Source organism: Lontra canadensis, unplaced genomic scaffold, assembly GCF_010015895.1.
Source record: "Lontra canadensis isolate GAN:19392208 unplaced genomic scaffold, GSC_riverotter_1.0 scaffold12, whole genome shotgun sequence".
NCBI classification, from domain to species: Eukaryota; Metazoa; Chordata; class Mammalia; order Carnivora; family Mustelidae; genus Lontra; species Lontra canadensis.
Window position 1 is genome coordinate 15343360 of NW_022631006.1, and position 18741 is coordinate 15362100.

Here is an 18741-nt window from a genome sequence, read left to right on the forward strand (position 1 = left end):
ATAGCATGGAGGACAAGGGGAGATGGAGAGGAGAAGGGAGTTGAGGGGAATTGGAAGGGCAGATGAACCATGAGAGACTATGGACTCTGAAAAACAATCTGAGGGTTTTGAAGGGGTGGGCGTGGGAGGTTGGGGGAACCAGGTAGTGGGTATTAGGGAGGGCACGGATTGCATGGAGCACTGGGTGTGGTGCAAAAAATAATGAATACTGTTACGCTGAAAAAAAATAAATTTTTTTTTAAAGTGATAATATCTTCTTTGGGAGATACAAGACATATTGGTGAGGGAGAAAAGGAAAGAAAGGAGTAAAGTGTGATGTGATGCCTTCCCACACTGGCTTCTACTCACAACAGGCTGTGAAAAGACAAAGCAAGATAAGCAGCAGGTACGTTCCCTCGGCACATACCCAGTGCTGCTTTAGAAAAGTTACATATTAAAAGTGATAATTACAGTAGCCCAAGGAGGGAGGGAATTTAGGAATTCATGCTCCTCTTCCTCCCATCTTTCCTTTGTCCATTGTCAAAACTCCTCCCGCACCCCACCCCCACCCCAGGGAGTTGACTCCCCTGTACTTCTGGGTTGTCATCTAACTCCAGCTTGGGAGACCAGATCCTATGCACTGCAGTGTGTGTCTCATTTTATATTACTTTTCCGTTGCTGTATGACAAATTACCACAACCTGGCTTCATAAAACACAGTTATCTCTGTTTCTGTGGGTCAAAGTTATCTCCGTCTCTGCGGCTCCTCTATTCAGGGTGTTATAAGACTGACATCCAGGTGTCAGCCAGCTGCATCCTTATCTCAGGGCTTGACTGGGGAAAGATTTGCTTCCATCCTCCTTTGGCTTGTTGACAGAATTCATTTCTTTGTAGCCAGAGGATGGAGGTCTCTGTTTTCTTGCTAGCTGTTTGTGGGGGACTATTTCAGTTCCTAGAGACCGCTCTTGCGTCTTTGCCAAGCTGCCCTCCTCATAGTGCGGCAGCCTGCTCCTTCAAGGCCAGCAAAAGCATCTGGCACCCCATCTTCTGGTAAAGGACTCTACTGATGTTTTCCAAGGGAGGATGGATCACAGAACCGATTGAAAGTGTATGGGGAGTGAGGCTGGGAAAAGACGCCCAGAACCAGTAATTGATACCTGCCCTTTAATTAGATGCTTTATTTTCGCCCCCCACGACTGCCTTGCACACGCAGGCTGTTCTGGCGCTGTGTTCCTGTGGCAGCCAGATAGGTAAGCCTTCATCTGCACCACTTACAGGTCATTAATTGTTCCTGTGCAAAATGAAAGTCCAAGAAAACAAACCACAGACCATAAGCACCTATGTAGTGATTTAAGTAGGAGTGACGGATCCTGTGAGTTGATACTGAGACTGGGCTCTTGGATGAGGCACCACTGACCCTGATGTAGCTTTAAGTCACACTAGCTGGATGCAAAGGGGTCTGATCCCAGGACTCTCTAACGCACTGCAAATAGATTTTTTGGGGGGGTTCACTGCCAAGCTTTTGGGCTTTGTTACTGTACTGATACCTCAAATTCAAACTTCAGTTTCTGAGAAAGGCAAGTCAGCATCCTCAAAATGCCTGACGGGTCTATATGCAACTCTGGCCTCCAGTCTTCCCAAAAACAGACACCGCCGGCTCCAGCAACCAAATGCTGCTAAAGACAATTCCAGTGGCACCAACCAGCTGGCTGGCCCCCCACCCAGGACTGCCAGTGCCAGCTGGAGCAGTGCCTCACACGAGGGAAATGTTCCCTCTCTCCTTTGTCTGACCCAGATAGGACCCAGGGGATATAGGGCTTTTTGTCTTTCAGGTTTGGTCTCAGAGTGGGTTTGGGAGAAGTGAGCTTTAAAGAAACACCTTAAAAATTGTTTCTCTCACCACCTGTGAAGGAACCTCACCTGACTGATGGCTATTTCCCTAAGAACGACGCAGCAAGTCATGGGGCTTTGAATCTCTGTGCCTTGCCATTGGCGTGTTACCAGAAATCCTCTCATTCCAAGTCTGACTGTGATAGTATCAACATGACAGGCATGCAGCCCTCATACCCACTAAGCCCTCAGGTGGGTCTGGTTCCAGAAAACCTGCCATGGTAAGGGCTGGGGGGACCTGTTTGCCTGAACCTCAACAAGGTCATGTTCATCCTCTTCCTGAACCCCACGTCTGTGCTCAGGGCTTGAATTATTAGTCCCAACTCTGGCCAAAGACAAGCTTCCCTCCAGACGCAAAGGGCAGGAGATAGTAATCTCCATAGCCCAGCTGGCCTTGGTAACCTGTGAGCTTTAATTGGAGAACCCTGGGCCAGGACAAGCAACAGTGTCTTCAGGATCACAGAATATTTTGACCAGTTTAATGGGAGTACCATACGGAGTCAAGATAAGCAGCATTTCAAGGTTCATATGAAGCAATGCATATTTTTAAAATTAAAATGTATTTATCTACATAGATGAGCTTTGCTGAGAAGTTAGGTCTGTTATAGACCAGAAACCACATGTTATCATTTCATGTTTTCTTATTTTTTTCTTAGATATTTCTATTTACAGTAAACACTGTTAGTAGATAAATAATGTACCTATATATTTGTTTCCAGAGTGTTTTTTATTCAAGGGATATACTCCCTCAACTTACACAAAGAAATACCAAGTATCTATCACTATTTGGTTGTAAAGTGAATAGTCAAATTGGAGGGGGTATGGCTATCAAACTGCAAATACTAGGTTCACAAAATAAAAAGCATGTTCAAACAAATGAAAAAAGGACTCCTCTAATCAGTTAAACCCACATAGAGTAATTTCCTCTTGATTAACCAAAATTAGTGGGCTAGAATCAAATCATGGGAATGATACTCCATCATATTCACAGGTTCTGCCCAAGGTATATACAGGGCATGTATATCACAGGCAGAATCTTGGGCTCCTCTTAGAATTCTGCCTGCCACATCCAATTCCAAAAGCAGAAGAGCAGCCAGGGGTTGCTGGGGCATCAAAAAGAGAAAGGAGGAAGCCAGAAGACACGAAGAACACATACATTGTTTCTGTCTCAATACACTGACCTTAGTCAATTTTCACTAGTATTTTCTCCATGTGAAAAGTGGAAAAACTAAAGCTAAGAACTTGTACTTTTGGTGGGAAGAAGCGTTAAGTCAGGGTGCCTATTAGCTATCATTTATTCCTATTTTCTCTATGTTGTGCGTGCTCTCCACAAACTGTCCACTGGACAAACTACGGAGTCGGTCTTCAAAGCCTCATTTTCCAGCTGAGGCTATCCATCTTGTTATCACCTCTAGACCCTATACCATACTTAGAATAGTGACTCATATAAAAGTATATTTTAAATGGTGGCTATTAGCTTAAGTGTTGTATAAAGAGTTGTAGGTCACTTTTGGCTAATCATTCTTTTATATTTATATAAAATTTAAGCTGTATGGACGAACAAGAATCCCCATGCCTGCCCCAAAATTAAAAATATAAGTTAGGAAAACAGTGTGGAGATTCCTCAAAAAATTAAAGATAGAGCTATGACCCAGAAATTGCACCACTGGGTATTTACCCCAAAGATACAAATGTAGTGAAAAGAAGGGGCACCTGCACCCCAATGTTCATAGTAGCAATGGCCACAATAGCCAAACTGTGGTAGGAGCAGAGATGCTCTTCAATAGATGAAAGGATAGAGATGTGGTCCATACACACAAAACATATAATCATGTCAAAAAATGGGCAGAAGACATGAACTGACACTTCTCCATGAACACATACAAATGGCTATCAGACACATGAAAAAATGTTCATCATCACTAGCCATCAGGGAGATTCAAATCAAAACCACACTGAAATACCACCTTACACCAGTAAGAATGGCCAAAATAAACAAGACAGTAAGCAATGTGTGTTGGAAAAGATGTGGAGAAAGGGGAACCCTCTTGCACTGTTGGTGGGAATGCAAGTTGGTGCAGCCACTTTGGAGAACAGTGTGGAGATTCCTTAAGAAATTAAAAATAGAGCTTCCCTATAACCCTGCAATTACACTACTGGGTATTTACCCCCAAAGATACAGATGTAGTGAAAAGAAGGGCCATCTGTACCCCCAATGTTCATAGCAGCAATGGCCACGTTCGCCAAACTGTGGAAAGAACCAAAGCGCCCTTCAACAGATGAATGAATAAGGAAGATGTGGTCCATATACACTATGGAGTATTATGCCTCCATCAGAAAGATGAATACCCAACTTTTGTAGCAACATGGGCAGGACTGGAAGAGATTATGCTGAGTGAAATAAGTCAATCAGAGAGAGTCAATTATCATATGGTTTCACTTATTTGTGGAACATAACAAATAGCATGGAGGACATGGGGAGATGGAGAGGAGAAGGGAGTTGAGGGAAATTGGAAGGGGAGATGAACCATGAGAGACTATCGACTCTGAGAAACAATCTGAGGGTTTTGAAGGGGCAAGGGGTGGGAAGGTGGGTGAGCTGGTGGTGGGTATTATGGAGGGCACATACTGCATGGAACACTGGGTGTGGTGCATAAACAATGAATTCTAGTACACTGAAAACAAATTTAAAAACTTAAAAATTAAAAAAAAAAAAAGATGTGGTCCATATACAAATGGAACATTACTCAGCCATCGGAAAGGATGAATACCCAACTTTTGCATCAACATGGACAGGACTGAAGGAGATTATGCTGAGTGAAGTAAGTCAAGCAGAAAAAGTCAATTCTCATATAGTTTTACTTACTTGTGGAAGATAAGGAATAACATGGAAGATATTAGGAGGAAAGGAAAAGTGAAGAGGGGGACGGAATCAGAGGGGGAGACGAACCACAAGAGACTGTGGACTCCCAAGAAACTGAAGGTTTTGGAGGGAAGCGTGTTGGGGGATTCGGTGAGCCTGGTAATGGGTATTAAGGAGGGCATGTATTGCATGGAGCACTGGGTGTTATACATAAACAATAAATCTTGGAACACTACATCAAAAACTAATAGTGTATTGTACAGTGACTAACATAACACAATAAAAAAATTAAAATTTATAAGAGATATAAATTAGGCAAACAACAATCTTCTTTAAAAGTATTAAGGAGGGCACATATTGCATGGAGCGCCAGATGTGGTGCATAAACAATGACTCTTAGAACACTGAAAAAATTAAATTTAAAAAAACCTCCAACTGCTTGTGATACTATTTTAAGTATTAAACGTAAATGAAGAAAATAAAATCTTAACTTCACTGATTGTGTGTGTGTGTGTGTGTGTGTGTGTGTAGATCTACAAAATGCATATACTAATTTTAAGTGTAGAGCTCCGGGCAGGAAAGCCGTATGTTCTTCCCCTTGATCCTATCAGAACTTCAGAACAGACTACTTGCAGTACTACTTTCAAGATAATTAATAACGTATATCTCCCAAAAATGCAAATTCAGAATTGGCAATTTATCTTTTTTTCTTTTTAATTATAGAGCTGCTATTATTCCCACCCATCCACAGCTCCAGTCAGGGATTTTTTTTTTTTTTTTTAACCAGTTCAGCTTCCTTATGTCCCTCCTTTCCTTACTTTCCTCTCCTAGCCTTTGCTGCTGCACAAAAATAAAAGCAAAACAAAACACTAAAAATGACCAGATTAGAGGAATCTGAGATACAATGGCCAACTGTACCTTAGCAATATTCCTTCCAGAGAGAGAATTACCACAGTCTGGTGCCCCTTAATCCTTTTTAAGTGAAAGTATCAAGTCTCCAAACAGAACATACACAAGTTGAAACTTATGGAAATTTCAACTCTAACAGTCAGTTTGGGTGAAATCATGCATTGATAACAATCTCAGTGTCCTAAAACAGCAGAGGTTTACTTCTCCCTCACTCTGTATTTTCATCATGAGTCAGCTGTGGCTCTGCTCCATGGATCTTTGTGTTGAGGCCCAGACTGACACAGCAACCCTCACTGGAGTATTTCTCATTTTATGACACAGTGAAAAAGGGGGCCGAGGCTCAGTCAGTTTAGCATTCGACTTTTGATCTCAGCTCAGGTCTTGACCTCAGGGTCCTGAGTTCAAGCCCCACATTGGGCTCCATGCTGGGCGTGCAGCTACTTAAAATGGACTGGGGGAAATGGGGCATGGCCAAGTAGTAGACTATGCAATGGTTTTTAAATCTTCTGTTCAGGAGTGACACCCATCATTTTACTCATTGGCCATTTCGCTTCATGTAATGCATATAGTGGAGACGGATACCAAAGGAGTAGGTGGGGATATGTGATCCTTCCCTATAGGCAAGCAGTAATGTTCTGAACAACAGAAATGGTCATGGATAATTCATATTAATGCTGTAAGGTAAATTACTCCACCACACTCAAAGTAAAGTAACATAACATTTCTCTGTATATCACCAATGAAACAACTCCTCAAGTAAATGATTTTGGACCTTCCACCAATTTTGGTACACGGAATCCTTGAGCAAGGCCCATGTGTATTTAGATAAAGGCCTGGATGATGGAAGCCATAGCCCAACAGCACAAGGTGACACTTCCAGCAACAAGAGCAGTGTAACAACCATGGGATAAGACCTCTCTTTCTAGCCCTAGTGATTCATCTAGGGTCTTGCATACCCGGCTGGTCATTGTGTGTCCAGTGTGATCCATTCAAAGTCAGACAATTCTGCTGGCAAGTGTACTCTATGGCAATATCGCCCTATACACAGGGGATATTAACACTCACAAAACACTTACTACACAGCTTACAGATACATGGCGGACAAATATTTAGATTCAGCCACCTCTAAGGTACCCTTTTCAGGTTAGGCTCAAATCTACTCTTGGAACCTGGTAGTGTGATAGTCTGATCCTTTCCCAAGTCTGAGGAGCTCAGTATCACAGAGAGGGAATCTTCTTCAACCTTGTAGCATTATTCCTTTCTGTCTCAGAATAGTACCTCTTAATTTTCCATCAGCCTTATGGTAGATGCTGTGGTATACCACAGAAATCCCCCTTCAGGACTAAGGCACACATACCCCCAGCCACAAGGGGTGTTGGCTGTTGATGGCTCACAGCAGTGTCCCTATCCAGACACTGCCCTTGACTGAAGGAAGCTGCACGTATTACTTTTCCACCCCAGGGGCAACCCACACTGATGTGCTGGTACAAAAGACTGGCCCCCTATCTAAAGTGGGAAACTGCTGAAGGGCCTAGTTTTAGAGTTCCTCACCATATTGGCTAAAATGGCTATTACAACTACATTGCAGTTCAGCTTCTCCCTTGGCCCAATTCTGCATCCATGGCCCCTCAAAAGGTGTTCACCTAGACAGCACACCCAAATAGACATGCTGGATGAAAATATCAGTGTCTGAGTGTTTCCTAGGGAACCTGATGTGTAACAGTTGGTACTGGAGATGATCCTACAAAGCAGACTCTCATGGATTTTGGAGCTCTCTCACTAACCAGCTGGTAAAGAGGAGCCCTTATTGGTAGGTAGCAAGAGGAGTATAAACAGTTCCTGACTTGTTATAGTGGTGTAATTGTCGAAAACGTTTATGAGTGATGAAATGGAATGGGTTATCAGCAGAAGGGAATGCACTATCAGATGAACACAGGAGGCATTTGAGAGGTACAGGAGAGGTAGTCATTATAAGGTTATGGAATCTGTTGATGTTGCTGGGTGCATGCAAAGCACTGAAGAAAGCAATGAATTGGATCATTAATCACCAACTTAAGGCAAAATATGAAAACCAGAAGGCCTCCCTCATAACATAAGGAGACTTAACTCCTACAGGCATAGAGCAGGAAAAAAACTAAGGCTTAGATCTAGGTCTTACTTATAACAAGAAAATGGAAAAGTTCCAAAAGCGATTGAATTCTCGACATCAACAAGTCTACTATGACTAAGAAAGTAAATCCTAAAAGCTCTCATCACAAGAAAAAACAATATGTAACCATATGTGATGATGGATTATTAAACATATTGGAGTGATCATTTCTTAATATATACATGTATCAAATCACTATGTACACCTAAATTCATGTAATATTATATGTCAACTCTAATTCATTAAAACTAGAAAGAAAGAAAGAAAAAGAAAAGTCAAGTCTTTACCTTAAAATCAGCATTCTGATTAAGAGGCAACCCCAAGGCATGGAAAAATATGGGTCAAGGCATTCAAAATCTTAAATTCCCTGATTCATCTAAAATTCATCCACTCCTCCCATGCTAAAGACCCTCATCCCTGAGGAGTCTAAAGAATCTAGAGTTGTGGAACAGGAAACACAAATTCTCTAAATGGAAACTAGGATAGTAAATGAGGACACTCCAACTTTCATTCCGTGGTTCCTAAGCCCATGGGTTCTATGTTTTGGCCCATTGCCTGACATAATGCCAAGTAATGGTCATTGATTCAGAATAGATCTCAGAGTCTAGAAAATGGCACTTCATCTTCACTAGGTACCTCCATGCTGAAGCAACTTCAAAGGCTGTTTCATTCAAGCCACCAGCTTCTGAGTGGTAGCTCAGAAGTGGTAGCTCAGACTCCTAGTCATAAGCTCACGGCCACAGCTTATTTGCTGTTAAGAGTGTATCTTGGGGAAATTATCATCAAACACTCTGTTCTCAGATTTCATTGCTGATTGAGGCTCTGAGAAGAAGAAAGAAAACATACCTGGAATATGTACCAATTCTAGCCACAATGAATCACTGTTCCTTCCATGGAAGAAAGGATCCAGTATTATCCTCAAAACCAAATGACTAGTTGATTCCTCAACAGAGGACACTAGATCAGGGGCTTAGCACTGGTCTTCATTGCTGGCAGGGTGGGCATTTGGTGGTAGCAGAAGGTAGATTAGTCTTAGCAAGCAGGAACTCATGCCATGGGGACCACATCGCCTCCATCTCTGCTATCATGGCTACTTTTACAAGTGCCCAGGCACATGGGTGGCCACTGACAGAAGCTGGCTAACACTAGTCAAGATATTCTGTGTAGTCAGCTATTCAATACCAACCTTCTGTGCTTCACATATTCTGGTAGATGCCAACATGTTATATAAAGACCTTCACATTTCATGCCAACAACGCCCTGCCTCTTCCTCAGACAACTTTTCTCTAATCTTCTAATCTTTCTCATTCCAGGCCTACCAAATAACCAACCAAGTCATCTTCACTTCCCATGGATTAGGGCCTGGGTCCCCCTTCAGTTAAGCCATGTAGAGCATCAGAGGTACCAAACAAGGGTGAGGGTTTTCTAGAAAGGGTGAGGGATTGGAAGAGGGAGGTGATGAGTATCAGTTGTGTTGTCAAGATCAGCTACAGCAACAGGAGCTAGAGGTATATCCCCCTGATTTTCTTTTTGTAAGTTTCCCCAGGAAAAGAAACTAACCAGGATCCTAGAGGACGTCTTCACAGGTAGTATGAACTTACTATATAGAACAAGTGGATCCAAGTGACACTAAAAATGGATCCTAATGGATCAAGACCAAGGCACTCATTTCGCCAGCCACGGGAAATATGTCTGCTACTACAGATGCACAACTGTGCTCTGCACGGGGAACTGCCCTCAGCTAAAAGAATCTGCTTTGATCAAGGTTATGCTCCTTCCCCAGCTGATCCATATGGAGGCACAAAGGTCTTGTCTCTTGGTCAGTTTGGTACTTCTCTGAAAGGCCATCCCAGCTGCACAGCAACATGTATTAATGATTGAGAATTGCAACCACATCACTGTTAAACTTCTCCCTCTGAAAATTCTGCTTTTCTCACTCCTTAGCAAGTGCCAGAGCATTCCCCAGTAGATGATCTTTTGTACCTAAATGTCAGAGTCAGACTCTGTGTTCACAGCACTCTACTCGTGACAGTTCTAGGGGTCCAACAAAGGCCTCTCGAGATGGTCCCCTTCTCATCTGTACCTTTCTTTTCTTGATGCACAAAATGGCAGATTTCTGGAAGCCAAAGCTACACATCTCAGGTGAGTTACAGAATGGTAAACTGTACCCATACCCATTCCTGCTAGAGCAAAGAAAATATTCGTATTGTCCAGTATTAGTGTTGTTCTAAAGGGTCCCAGAGAGCCTCTCTGGCTATTTCAAGAAAGAGAGCATTCTATCTCAGCAAAAACAAAAAATTAAAACAAACAAACAAACAAACAAACAAACAAAAAAACACTTAGATATGTCCAAGAAATTGGCCACTGGCCAAAAGAAACATGAAGAATATAACCAAGCTCGTTCAGGTACTGAGGAGTTTCATAATGACAGCATCCTAGCTGTTAGCCAAGTGGTCCAATGGAAACACTATGAATTGGGACCGGCCACAGTGTCTGTGAAAAGTCAGAAGTTACTGATGTATACAAAGGTGTACAGGCTGGACTAAATGGCTTCATGCCAAAGAGGAGGAAAAAAAATGGAAATTTCCTTGGAATTAATTCAACAATAAAAATGAACAGATTTTCTATCAGTTTGTTGGAACGATTCTGACTCGGCTTTCCTAGATGCTAACAATAGTGCCTATCCCCTTCACGTTACCAAGCTGACAGTGGAAGTATCAGACTGTAGGAAATAAACTGGGAAAGAAGGAAAGAAATCTTACTTTTTTTTTTTTTTAATCCTTTCCTTTTCCACACATTGAAGAAAGAATAGTGATCTCCTTTTAACTTTGCTTTGAGACAGACAAATATTTTCTGGTAATTATAACTTCCAAGGCATGTCCTCTGACATTCTTTTACAGAATAAATGTCCACGGGGGCAGACTAGTGGCAAGGGGATAAATTTAAGTTCCAGCCTCTGGAGAGTCAGGCTTGTGGCTATTTCGGGTACAGTGACATTGCCAACTAGTGCATCTCTACATATATATTTACACATTTTTATGGATCCATAGAGAACTTCCATACAGGGTACAGATGACGACCTTTACGTCTACCTACTCTCATGCAGCTATTGCCTAGATCAAATTAGAAAAGGTTCCCATCACCCCAAAAGTTCCCTCATGCCTCTTTCCAGCCAACACACAACTCCCATCTACTGAAGGTAACAATTTTTATTGCACCCCCCCATCCCAGACTAAATATCAATGCTTCTTTTAAAGAAAAATTCAAGTCCCAAAAAATGGTTCCAAAGATGTGGGTTCTCTTCATTATAGATGAGGAGAAAGATAGGGCTGGAGAACAAAGACTTAGTATCTTCCTAGGAAAGGGAATCTAGGGAAAGTTGCCATTCCTTCTTTCTGTGTCTATGGCAGCAAGAAACACAAACCAAATTTAGTTATTAAGTGATACCATTAAGTTTTCAAATTATCTTGCTATATTATATCTCTTTTCTGCATCACATGGCCAAAGAGAAATATATCCACAGATATGAACAGTGGATCAGGAAAATCCAGAAGAGAAACCTGAGCTTCCTAAAAGAAATAAATAGGTCAACAACAGCCAAACTCTGTGGGCTAGTTGAGGGCCCAAACACCACCATGTAAACTAAATTAAATTGCCCCAACTTTAAGCTTACTTTCTGAGTAATTAATGAGAGTTACTGCTGTAAAGGCAGAACAAAGAAAACTTAAGCTTTAAAAAACAGACTGTGGGTTACAAAATGTAACAAATTAGAATGTGAACATGTAACTAATCAGTCCCCAGTGCATTGGGAAAGGAGGGAGAGCAGGGAAAGGAGGAGGAAGCAGGATACATTATTTCTCATTTTCTCCCCCCAAAGATACAAGAACCCCTCATCCCATCTCCCAATAGAGATGTGCCCTGGTATATCACTGGAAACCCAATGCTTCTCTGTGTCTCTTACTCTGAAACTGTCCAAATTGTTCTCCTTCTTCAAACCTCAGAAGTAGATGATTAGGCAGAATATGGTTTTCTACCCAAATGGAAAAGATAAACACCTTGATAATAAGTCCCATGTTTTTCCTTTCTGCTTCCAAACTAGGAAATTGTCTTCAGAGTTAACTTGGTTTTCAGCCCAGGCTTCAGTTGCTTGCCTTTTATATCCTCCTTCTAGACTCTGGAATATTTTTCACAAGGAGAATGGGAACTATTACATGTTCCTTATACATTTCATCTTTTTGTTATAAGCTGGGTCCTCTAAGAAGCCAACTCTGACGGAGTGTAGTATTTAGTATGTTTATTAGGGAGAGACTGTGGAACCCCTCAGGTAAACACAGATAGAAGGTAGGGCAAGGAAGCCGGAGTGGGCAGAAGTCAAGCTACAACACACGCCCAACAGAGAGCAAGCGAAAAAGATTTATTGTAAGGAAATGACTCACAAAATTGCAGAGGCCTGGTAAATCCGAAATCTGCAGAGCAGGCTGGCAGGACGGAACCCCAGGGAAGAGATGCAGTTCGACTCCAAAGGCAGTTTGCGGGCAGAATGTGTTCCTCCGGGAAGTCAGTCTTTGGCTCTGCAGGCCTTCAGGTGGTTGCTTTATACCCACCCATGTAATGAAGGACAATTAGCTTCACTGAACTCAGTCTCTTGATTTAAATGTTAATCTAACAAATACCTTCAAAGAAACATCTAGAATCAAGTGTGACCAAATATCTGGATATAGTGGTCTAGCCAAGTTGACACATACATTTAATCATCACACCACCCCAGAAAAGCACGATCCGGGGGAAAGACGGTTTTCTACAGCTGAGGCTCTCTGAAGGGACTCAAAGGTGAAAACTGTCTGCGGATGACATTCCCAGCAGCTGCGGCAGTGAATCTTCCCAGAGTGGAATCTGAGCAGAGCTTTTCTGGGTTCATCACACCTATGCGATTAATTACATGTATTCAACAATTAAATTTAGTGTTAAAAAGTTTATTCAGGGGTGCCTGGGTGGCTCAGCGGGTTAAGCCGCTGCCTTCGGCTCAGGTCACGATCCCAGGGTCCTGGGATCAAGTCCCGCATCGGGCTCCTTGCTCAGTGGGGAGCCTGCTTCCCTCTCTGCCTCTCCCTGCCACTCTGCCTGCTTGTGCTCTCTCTCTCTCTCTCTCTCTCTCTCTCTCTCTCAGTGACAAATAAATAAATAAATAAAATATTAAAAAAAAAAGTTTATTCAGTATGATGTTTCAAAGCAAAGGTTGATAAATATATATTAAGATATAGACATAAAGGACACAGAAACACCCTTTTTGTTTGAAAGAAATGATTAAGAAAGAGTGTTTGAAATACCTGAAATTATTGTTCGCATATGTGACAAACCAAAAGCAGAGTCTGTGCTGTCTTTACCACATGGAGTAGTTACCTCCTCTCATATAGTGAGCCTCTCGGTTGCTTGTATCTCTAATCCCTTTCAGGGCCAGATGCAGTGACCTCTTAAGGTGTCTGGGATGAAGAAGGGGGAAACAGCTTCGAGAAACTTATCCTGTGACTTAAGCAATTATTTGATATTTCCTGGAATCAACTAGTAAGTATTATTTAAAGATAATAGGTCAGTGATGAAGTTTTAGAATATAAGTGAAGTCCAGAGCCGATGAGCAAGAAAGAATTCTTAAGACACCACTGGGGCAAAAAGGTGATTTTCTTAAAGCACATGGGCAGAAAGATTTGCAGCCCTGTGATCCCAAGGAGTGGCTGATTATATTCTTGGGAGTTGGGGAGGTGAGAACAAAGGAGGTGTTCAGAAGGGCTGTCATACAGTAAAGAAAATTCCCAGGGGCGCCTGGGTGGTTCAGCGGGTTAAGCCTCTGCCTTTGGCTCAGGTCATGATCCCAGAGTCCTAGGATCGAGCCCCACATTGGGCTCTCTGCTCAGTGGGAGCCTGCTTCCCCCCACCCTCTGCCTGCATCTCTGCCTACTTGTGATCTCTCTCTTTCTGTCAAATACGTAAATAAAATATTTAAAAAAAAAAAAAAAACCTCTCAGGATAATGGAGGCCAGGTTATTGTCAGGCCAAGCTATTTTTTTTGGTTTGTTTGTTTCGTTTTATTTTTTCTCTAATGAGGTACCAACATGAAGACAGTTGGGGAGTTTTCTGGTAGAATGTCATACTCCTCCTGTCACACATCCTTGTCAATAGGCTGTAGGTTTAGAAGAAATTCAACTTTACTTACATTTCCTTCCACCTCAGCCTCCCTCAATTTTATGGAGGGAAGGATGATGTTAAGGGCTTCAGGAACTGAGTTATGTGTCTCTGGAAATTAGGTTATTGATAAGAAAGCTTCTTCTTTGTAAATCACTAGGACATTTGTAAACTGAGGGAGACTCTTATCGTTCAGGATTGTGATCTCTGCAGGTTAACTATTTGTTTTCCCTTTAGGGCAGCCAGGAGTGCCTGAGGAATGTCACATATATCCCATGGACGGAGGGGGGAGAGTTGCAGGATGTCAGCTTCTGTTTGCCCTCAGCTTGCCTTCTACTCCCTCATCATCAGGACTCAGCACAGAAACACAAATCCACAGAAGAGCTCAGCTGCCATTTCCCTCAGTTTGTGTGTCTCTCCAGCTTCTAGTAGCCATTCTATGAGACACGAGCGACCATCACCCCAGGAACCATTAAAGTGAATCCCTTAGGATCGACCACTTGGGATGGGCCTCACACCATTTTCTTCATCTAATGGAACTCACTCCTTGGAAGGATTCCAGCCTCAACTAATAAAATTTACATGGGATTGATTCCCCTCACTCTTTGGCCACAGTGATTGGCTCAGGAATGGACATGTGATGCAGAAAGAAATAATGAAATATTTACTGAAGTTTCTGGGAAACGGGGAGGGAGAATCCGTGTGCTGAAGGTGGATTTTTTGCAGCCACCCTGAGGATGAGTGGGATGACAGAGAAGAGCACAACTGATCCTCCGAATTAAAGACGACTTAAAGTTAATCCTACTTCTGGGTTTTTCAGTTATGTGACTCGGCAAATTTTCTTGTTTGTACTTTTATGAATTACATCATTCATACAAAGAAGAACCTAAAATATATGTGAGGTTTAATCAATTATAGGCTCTTCCCTAGATGCCAGAGAAACAGGGTAGGGGGCCTGGTAGGGGGTGCTGCATAGGAAGTGCTGTGCAGGGGGAGGAGCTGGGATTTGCTAAGGCCACACTCACTTGCAGCGGGTGCCCACAGCCTGGAGCAGGGACTTCAGCCTCTCTCACAATCAGGGCATGGTCACATGCACGGAAAGTGCTACTGTCAGAAAAGGGCTGCAAGCGCGGTGTTCAATGGCCACAGGGCCTCTACAAGCTCGTGGAGGACACAACCACAGCCCCATAAGCAACCTGGAGCTTCTCCTCACACAGGCGGTAGAAAGACTTGGAGTCCTGGGTGACCTGGTCTCATTGAAGAAATCTTTGGACCCGAATTGACTACTGTCTGCAGGTCTGGGTGAAAACAAGAAACTGAGAAGGAGAAATTGCTGAGACAAGAAGGAAAATTTGAGAAGATCCAGACGAGGTAAAGTGAGAGGACTGTGAAGTTTCTGAGAAGCTGCCACCTGGAGGTGGGGTGAAGAACAAGTTCAAATGGGAACTAAACCCTGAAATAGCCACCAACTATTTCTTCAAAAATAAAATAAGATAAAAGGGGTGCCTGGGTGGCTCAGTCGTTAAGCATCTGCCTTTGGCTCAGGTCATGATCCCAGGGTCCTGGGATCAATCCTCACATAGGCTCCCTGCTCAGCAAGAAGCCTCCTCCCTCTCCCACTCCCCCTGCTTTTGTTCCCTCTTTTGCTGTCTGTCTCTCTATCAAATAAATAAATAAATAAAATCTTTTTTTAAAATAAAATAAAAACAAGAGAGGGAAACAAACCACAAGAGACTCTTAACTCTAAGAAACAAACTGAAGGGGGTACCTGGGTGGCTCAGTGGGTTAAAGCCTCTGCCTTTGGCTCAGGTCATAATCTCAGGGTCCTGGGATCAAGCCCTGCATCAGGCTCTCTGCTCAGCAGGGAGCCTGCTTCTGCCTGCCTCTCTGCCTACTTGTGATCTCTCTCTCTCTCTGTCAAATAAATAAATAAAATCTTTTTTAAAAATTAAAAAGAAAACAACTGAGGGTTGCTAGAGGGGAGGTAGGTGGGGACATAGAGTAATTGGGGGATGGGCATTAAGAAGGGCACGTGTTGTAATGAGCACTGGGTGTTCATATGTAAGTGCTGAATCACTAAATTCTACCCCTGAAACTAATAATACACTCTATGTTAACTAAACTGAATTTAAATATATATATTTTTTTAAATCAGAATTGTGGTCACCCCACACGCATTAAAATTACCAGAAGAGCCCATTACACAGTGGGCAACAGTAAATGGACTGGACACTGTGAGGGTACCTATGTCTGTGGTGAACCTTGAGAGCCCCAACACCAAAAGCTACAAGCAGGGGTTAGCCCAGCAAGCTGCCAAGGGAATGGCCCCTACCACCTCTGAGACCATCTGAACCCACTCTCCCTCGAAAGCAGAATGGCAGAATCAGAGGAGCAATGAGCAAAGATGGGCCAGGACCCTGGCACCACTCCCAGCTCTGACCAAATAATGAAATTTTAGAGAGCATATGGGGACAGGGGCCTAAGCTGCACGTTCGCTCAGTCTTTGCCGTTATCACATGGGACCTTGCTGGAACAGTCCTGCTCCAAGAGTATCAGGCTATGGGTTTGATTAGCTGAATATCAGCAGATGGAAACTATCTAGATCCTGTTTAGGCTCTTCCTTCCCTGGAACGCTTTGGAGCAAATGGAAGAGCTAACCACTGTCTCTAGTACTGGGTTCTCTCTCATACAAACAGAACATTTGTAGAAATATTCTTTTCATTAAAAAAATTATAATAAACAAAAACAATTATAAAGCAAACACCAATGTAACCACCAAGCGAGGCAAGAGAGAATATTTCTACCATATCAGAAGACACCTGTATACTTCTTCCACCTCCCAGAGGTAACTCCTTGCCTAACTCTGATGATAATTATTCCTCTTCTATCCTGTATAGTTTCTGTTTGCCCTCCAGATATACTCTCCATCTTTCACCTTGCTCTGGACCCCATGAGAAATAAATATATGTATTACATTAGCAGATTCTCTTCTCCTCTGGTTATCAGTTGAATATGACCAAAGGGAGGGATTGGAGGAAAACTGGAATATTGGAGAGGAGAAACCAGGGAATTTCTTTGTCATTCAGACTCTAGGGCAGAGGCTGCCAGCAGCTGTGTCTCCTCTTTGAAGTTCCTGCCAGGAACAGCCCCTCGCTTTGTGTTTCCCTGTGCCATTATGGTTCCAGCCTTTACCCGAAGGCCCCAGGTTCTGGACTCTGGTAATAGTCCCAACTCTCTATGCTGGGAACAACAATCTCCAGTAAGAGCCACCTTCCCTCTGTGGTTTCTCCACTCTGACAAGATATACTTGCTCCCAAGTGATGGGTTAATTCCCTAGATAGATGACATTACCTAGGAGGCATAGCTCTGGTCTTTGTTGCTGGCAGGTTGGACATTTGATGGCAGCAGAATCTAGATAATTCCATTTGCTTATATTTTGTTTATGAGTTCTCTTCCTGAGTACAATTCTTTCACATCTTAGTAGGCAGTAGCAATATTATTAGGATATTAAAATTTTTATTGTGGGAGGGTCATCTTTTCTGATTCTCTCAAAGTTTTCGTTGGAAGTGTTTCTTCTGGAATGGCAGACAGAACTCAATGGAAAATATAATTTGGGATATTCTTTGGCTTTAACTATGGTTCCAGATGACTATCCACACTTCCTACTTCTTTGGTATGAACTTATCAAAGTTCATTTCTCTAATAGAAATGTTTCCATTTTTCTACATTTTCAAAGCATAACATTGTTCATACTTTTATCACGCTAAGCTTTTTTTTTTCTTCTTTTTATAAAGATCGATCGATTGATTTTAGGAAGAGAGAGAGCACACATGCATGAGTGGGGTGAAGAGCCAAGGAAGAGGGAGGGACAGAATCTCAAGCAGTCTCCTTGCTGAGTGGGGAGCCCAATGCAGGGCTCGATCCCACAACCCTGAGATCATGACCTGGACCGAAATCAAGAGTCCGAGGCTTAGCCGATGGAGCCACCCAAGCACCCCATTTCTCACTAACCTTTTAAGAATTGGAAGATCTGTGAATTGTGTAATACTGACGAATCACAGATCTGTACTCCTGAAACAAATAATACATTATATGTTAATTTAAAAAAAAAAGATCTTTAAAAAAAAGATAGGAAAAAAAGAATTGGAGTATCTATAGTGATGTCCTTGTTATTTCTGATAACAGTTATTTATGTCTTTTCCCTTTGGAAAAAACTCTAACAAGATCAGTCATTAAATTAAAAAAACAGACTATGGATTTTTTAAAATCTTCTCTATTGTTTGTCTTCTAGTTCTATAATTTCTACCTTTAGTTATTTCCTTCTTTCCAAATTTTAGATTGGTTCTGACATTTTTTTTAATTTTCTCAAGTTTCAAGTGCAGACTGAGTGTTATATGTAAGTGATAAATAACTAAATACTACTACTTCTGAAACCAAAAATAAATAAATAAAATAAAATACTCCCAAAACCTGCTGCCTAGCACCTTGTCCCCTCCCCAGGAACCTCCCTCTCCTAATACCTACCAATCCTGGTGTGGTGCTGGGGGGTAAGGCCTGGGTGGGGGCTTCAGGATGCTGCTGACCTTGGTCCTCACCATTGCTACCCCAGCAGTTAAATATCATTAATATTTCCCCAGCCCCTTCCCCCTCCTCCTCCTCCTCCCTGTCTCCCCATAAAAACAGTTCCTCCTCCTGACTTCCTTATTTCCGGATCCTGTATCTCATTCTCCGATTCATGTGACATGGAGCCTCTTCTGAGCCCTCTTTTCCTCTCC

General features: G+C 42.4%; 1 pseudogene; it reads left to right on the forward strand.

Moving 5' to 3' along the window:
* The first annotated feature begins 10134 nt into the window (after window positions 1–10134).
* LOC116867397 lies at window positions 10135–16317 on the forward strand (annotated as a pseudogene).
* Window positions 16318–18741: the final 2424 nt, after the last annotated feature.